The 6,000-nt window shown below is 38.3% G+C and overlaps 1 protein-coding gene and 1 long non-coding RNA gene across 11 annotated transcripts in view; one reads left to right on the forward strand and one right to left on the reverse strand.

Moving 5' to 3' along the window:
- ROBO1 (roundabout guidance receptor 1) overlaps positions 1–6,000 on the forward strand; it is a 1,125,490-nt gene that overhangs the window by 640,484 nt on the left and 479,006 nt on the right. The gene's annotated exons all lie outside the window — the stretch shown is intronic.
- LOC102153268 overlaps positions 1–6,000 on the reverse strand; it is a 28,010-nt gene that overhangs the window by 17,366 nt on the left and 4,644 nt on the right. For all 4 annotated transcript variants that reach the window (XR_005382099.1, XR_005382098.1, XR_005382097.1 and 1 more), the window contains 2 exons: positions 1,677–1,755; positions 391–437 (listed from right to left, as the gene is read on the reverse strand). This is a non-coding gene — a long non-coding RNA (uncharacterized LOC102153268). The remainder of the gene's footprint in view (positions 1–390; positions 438–1,676; positions 1,756–6,000) is intronic.

Consider the following 6,000-nt stretch of genomic DNA (forward strand, 5'->3'; position numbering starts at 1 on the left):
TTGGAACAGCAAGGCTTTATAAGATTGAATAAATTTGTCTTGGCCACACATTCATCTTTCCCTTTAAGACTTTTTTTTAAGATTTTATTTATTTGTTTGTTTGTTTGTTTATTTATTTATGAGAGACACAGAGAGAGAGGCAGAGACATAGGCAGAGGGAGAAGCAGGCTCCTCGCAGTGAGCCTGATACGGGACTCGGTCCCCAGACCCAGGATCACACCCTGAGCTGAAGGCAGATGCTCAAACACTGAGCTACCCAGGCATCCTCCTTTAAGATTTTTTTAAATCCATTTTTATTTGTTTTTTTTTTCCTAGTTCTATTGAGATATAATGACACACAGCACTGTATATAAGATTCAGGTGCGCAACATAATTTGACTTCTTACGTACATTGTGATGAGACAAGCCCAGTAAGTTTAGTTAAGATCCATCATCTCCTATAGGTATAAAATAAGGGGAAAAATAATATGATGAGAACTCTTAGGATGTTCTCTCATAACAATTCCCATATATGCCATACAGCAGTGATGGCTATAGTCATCATATCGTATATTGCAGCTCTAGTATTTATTTATCTTGTAACAGGGAGTTTGTGCCTTTTGACCAACTTCTTCCAATTATCCCTCCCTAGGTCTCGATTACATTTTTCTTTTTAAGATTCAACATATAAATAAAATCAAACAGTATTTGTATTTCTCTGACTTATTTCACTTAGCATAATGCCTTCAAGATCCATCCATGTTACTACAAATGGCAGGATAGCCTCCTTTTTTTTTAATAATAAATTTATTTTTTATTGGTGCTCAATTTGCTAACATACAGAATAACACTGAGTGCTCATCCCGTCAAGTGCCCCCCTCAGTGCCCACCACCCAGTCACCCCCACCCCCCGCCCTCCTCCCCTTCCACCACTCCTAGTTCGTTTCCCAGAGTTAGGAGTCTTACATGTTCTGTCTCCCTTTCTGATATTTCCGACCCATTTCTTCTCCCTTCCCCTCTATTCCCTCTCACTCTTATTTATATTCCCCAAATGAATGAGACCATATAATGTTTGTCCTTCTCCGACTGACTTACTTCACTCAGCATAATACCCTCCAGTTCCATCCACATTGAAGCAAATGGTGGGTATTTGTCATTTCTAATGGCTGAGTAATATTCCATTGTATACATAAACCACATCTTCTTTATCCATTCATCTTTCGATAGACACCGAGGCTCCTTCCACAGTTTGGCTATTGTGGACATTGCTGCTAGAAACATCAGGGTGCAGGTGCCCAGGCGTTTCATTGCATCTGTATCTTTGGGGTAAATCCCCAGCAGTGCAATTGCTGGGTCGTAGGGCAATAGCCTCCTTTTTAATGGCTGGATAATACCCCATTATACAGGTCTTCTGTGACTTACAATGGGATAACATCCCAGTAAATCCATCGCAAGTTAAAAATTTGGTAAGTTAAAAATGCACTTAATATATCTAACCTACTAAACATCATAGATTAGCCTAGCCCACCTTAAATGTGCTCAGAATACTTGCACTAGCCTATAATAGGGCAGGTTCATGTAACACAAAGCCTACTTTATAATGAAATATTGCTCAGCTCAAGTAATCTATTGAATAATATACTGAAAGTGAAAAACACTATGGGTATAGAATGCTTGCAAGTGTATCAGTTGCTTACCCTCATGATCCTGTGACTGACTTGGAGCTGCAGCTTGCTGCCAGCATCATAAGAGAGGATGGGACCAAATATCACTAACCTGAAAAAATATAAAAATTCAAAATTTCTACTGAATATATATTTTTACCATCGTAAAGTTGAAAACTCACAAGTTGAACTATCATAACTTGGGACCATCCAATATATAGACCACACATTCTTTATCAATTCATCCATTGCTAGACTCTTAGGCTGTTTCCATGTTTAAAACTTAAAACTCATGGTATTTTTCCCCCTGTGCTTCATGCAGCCCAGCAGCCCAGAATCTAATATAGGCTCTAGTTCACCTGCCATCATATTTAATTACCTCTTTCTAATTCATTCCCTTTCCTCTACAGGGACAGAGTCAAGAATGCATGTAAATGAAAAACAAAAAAACAAAAAACAAAAACAAAAAAAGAATACATGTAAATGAGTTATTTCTTTCTCTCAGTATACATGCTGCCCAGTCAAAACTATCTTCATCAGATATTTGGGGAGTTAGGGTAGTTATTAAGTTTCAGGGTGATGAATATATCTAGTGATGAATATATATATACACACACAAGTCAAATTTCACTCTGCTGACTCCTACTTCAGTGTTACCTCCATTAAATCAAAACATTTTGTTATATGAAATAAACTTATCATCTCCCATTACAAAAATTATTCTCATTAACAAATGAAAAAAAAATCCATCATCTTCAAAAGTAATTATAATATGGTGACTTGTATAAATCCAAAATTAACTTTTTCTAAGCTAGAAACCAAGCCAGACATTGAGTTGCAGATTTTCAAATTTCTGTCCCTTTTGTCCTTCTCATTTCTCGTCTAGAATGGCCTTTCTCTTCTTTTTTTTTTTTTTTTTTAAGATTTTATTTTTTCATGAGAGACACAGAGAGAGAGAGAGGCAGAAACACAGGCAGAGGGAGAAGCAGGCTCCATGCAGGGAGCCTGATGTGGGACTTGATCCCAGGTCTCCCGGATCAAACCCTGAACTGAAGGTGGTGCCAAACCACTGAGCCACCTGGGCTGCCCAGCCTTTCTCTTCAATTCTGTGTCAGTGTCATCTCATCGAGATTTTACCCGACTTGCTCCAAGAAGATCGTGTTTTGCCTTCCACAGGGCACTCAGGTGGCCTGTTTATAACACACATCACATAATTGTTAGGTTACCTATCTGTCTTCCTTACATTTCCTAACGGTTGCACCCCTGGGATAAGGCTAGGTCTTATTTTTTTTATGTGCACAACATATAAGACAGTGATTGGTGCTGAGTATTTCATTTATTTCATTGAATCTAAAGCAAAAAAAAAAAAAAAAAGTACAAGCATACCTTGAAAAGAGTACAACATAGAGGCAGAAAAAGGGCATTTCCTTTGTATTTGTATAAGAGTCTTTTTTTTAAAGAGTTTATTTATTTATTCATGAGACACATAGAAAGAAAGGCAGAGACACAGGCAGAGGGAGAAGCAGGCTCTCTGCAAGAGCCTGATGTGGGACTCGATCCTAGGACCCCGGAATCACGACATGAGTCAAAGGCAGATGCTCTCTTAACAGCCATCTATGAAAAGCCCACAGCAAATATCATTCTCAATGGGGAAACACTGAGAGCCTTTCCCCTAAGATCAGAAACACGATAGGGATGTCCACTCTCACCACTACTATTCAACATAGTACTGGAAGTCCTAGCCTCAGCAATCAGACAACAAAAAGAAATAAAAGGCATTCAAATTGGCAAAGAAGAAGTCAGACTCTCCCTCTTTGCAGATGACATGATACTGTACTTAGAAAACCCAAAAGACTCCACTCCAAGATTGGAACTCATACAGCAATTCGGCAGTGTGGCAGGATACAAAATCAATGCCCAGAAATCAGTGGCATTTCTATACACGAAAAATGAGACTGAAGAAAGAGAAATTAAGGAGTCAATCCCATTTACAATTGCACCCAAAAGCATAAGATACCTAGGAATAAACCTAACCAAAGAGGTAAAAGATCTGTGCCCTAAAACCTATAGAACACCTGTGAAAGAAATTGAGGAAGACACAAAGAGATGGAAAAATATTCCATGCTCATGGACTAGAAGAATTAATGTTGTGATAATGTCAATGCTACCCAGGGCAATTTACACATTCAATGCAATCCCTATCAAAATACCATGGACTTTCTTCAAAGAATTGGAACAAATACGATTTGTGTGGAATCAAGAAAGACCCTGAATAGCCAGGGGAATATTAAAAAAGAAAACCAGAGCCAGGGTCATCACAATGCTGGATTTCAAATTGTACTACAAAGCTGTGATCATCAAGACAGTGTGGTACTGGCACAAAAACAGACATATAGATCAGTGGAACAGAATAGAGAATCCAGAAATGGGCCCTCAACTCTATGGTCAACTAATATTCGACAAAGCAGGAAAGACTATCCCCTGGAAAAAGGACAGTCTCTTCAATAAATGGTGCTGGGAAAATTGGACAGCCTCGTGCAGAAGAATGAAACTAGACTGTTCTCTTACACCATACACAAAGATAAACTCAAAATGGATGAAATATCTAAATGTGAGATAAGAATCCATCAAAATCCTAGAGGAGAACACAGGCAACACCCTTTTTGAACTCAGCCACAGCAACTTCTTGCAAGATACATCTATGAAGGCAAGGGACACAAAAGCAAAAATGAACTATTGGGACTTAATCAAGATAAAAAGCTTCTGCACAGCAAAACAGTCAACAAAACTCAAAGACAACCTACAGAATGGGAGAAGATATTTGCAAATGACATAACAGATAAAGGGCTAGTACCAAAGATCTATAAAGAACTTATTAAACTCAACAGCCAAGAAACAAACAATCCAATCATGCAATGGGCAGAAGACATGAACAGAAATCTCACAGAGGAAGACATAGACATGGCCAACATGCACATGAGAAAATGCTCTGCATCACTTGCCATCAGGGAAATACAAATCCAAACCACAATGAGATCCCACCTCACACCAGTGAGAATGGGGAAAGTTAACAAGGCAGGAAACCACAAATGTTGGAGAGGATGTGGAGAAAGGGGAACCCTCTTTACTGTTGGTGGGAATGTGAACTGGTGCAGCCACTCTGGAAAACTGTGTGGAGGTTCTTCAAAGAGTTAAAAATAGATCTGCCCTACGACCCAGCAATTGCACTGCTGGGGATTTACAGGTGCAGTGAAAAACCAAGACACCTGCACCCCAATATTTATAGAAGCAATGTCCACAATAGCCAAACTGTGGAAGGAGCCTTGGTGTCCATCAAAAGATGAATGGATAAAGATGTGGTCTATATATACAATGGAATAGTACTCAGCCATCAGAAAGGACGAATACCCACCATTTGCTTCAACATGGTTGGAACTAGAGTGTATTATGCTGAGTGAAGTAAGTCAATTGGAGAAGGACAAACATTATATGATTTCATTCATTCAGGGAATATAAAAAATAGTGAAAAGAATTAAAGGGGAAAGGAGAGAAAATGAGTGGTAAATATCAGAGAGGGTGACAAAACATGAGAGACTCCTAGCTCTGGAAAATGAACAAGGGGTAGTGGAAGGGGAGGTGGGCAGGGGGATGGGGTGACTGGGTGACAGGCACTGGTGGGGGGGCACTTGACAGGATGAGCACTGGGTGTTATACTATATGTTGGCAAATCGAACTCCAATTAAAAAAAAATACAAAAAAAAAAAAAAAAAAGGCAGATGCTCAACTACTGAGCCACCCAGGTGCCCCTGTATAAGAGTATTCTTAATGAAAATGTCCGGTAATGTTTTTTAGAGTGAAGAGAAAGATTAGTGTTTGGAAGAGAAAGCAAGAGTTGTGTTTTTGTTTTCTTTTTGTCACATCAACAGGAAAATTAGTAGCATATTATAAGGAAATGTCTTCATTGTTTTCTTGTGATGAACAATCATCTATATAGAGAAAATGTAAATGAGAGAGAGAAATGAAAATGTAGAGATATTGTTTGTCCATTATCAGGGGAAATTTCACAGCAATTATTAGAGAATTTCTGTGGAGGCAGAAAATTGGGAGACCAGACTTTTTTTTGTATCTTTGTTTATGGTTGCCATTATTGGGCAATGACAATGTGAAAAAAAGTCTAAAACAAAGAGAAATAAATATGAAAAAGATCAATTAGTTAATTCAAAAGGAAGCCAAAGGATTCTCTTTGCCCTTCTACAAAGTTATTTTCTCAAATGTAATATTTTTCTGGTTTACTATATATTAACAACTGTATGGAACATTGTGTAATCTGTTCTAAGGCCACATAAAATATTTCATC

This window comes from Canis lupus, chromosome 31, assembly GCF_011100685.1.
Source record: "Canis lupus familiaris isolate Mischka breed German Shepherd chromosome 31, alternate assembly UU_Cfam_GSD_1.0, whole genome shotgun sequence".
Classification (NCBI taxonomy): Eukaryota; Metazoa; Chordata; class Mammalia; order Carnivora; family Canidae; genus Canis; species Canis lupus.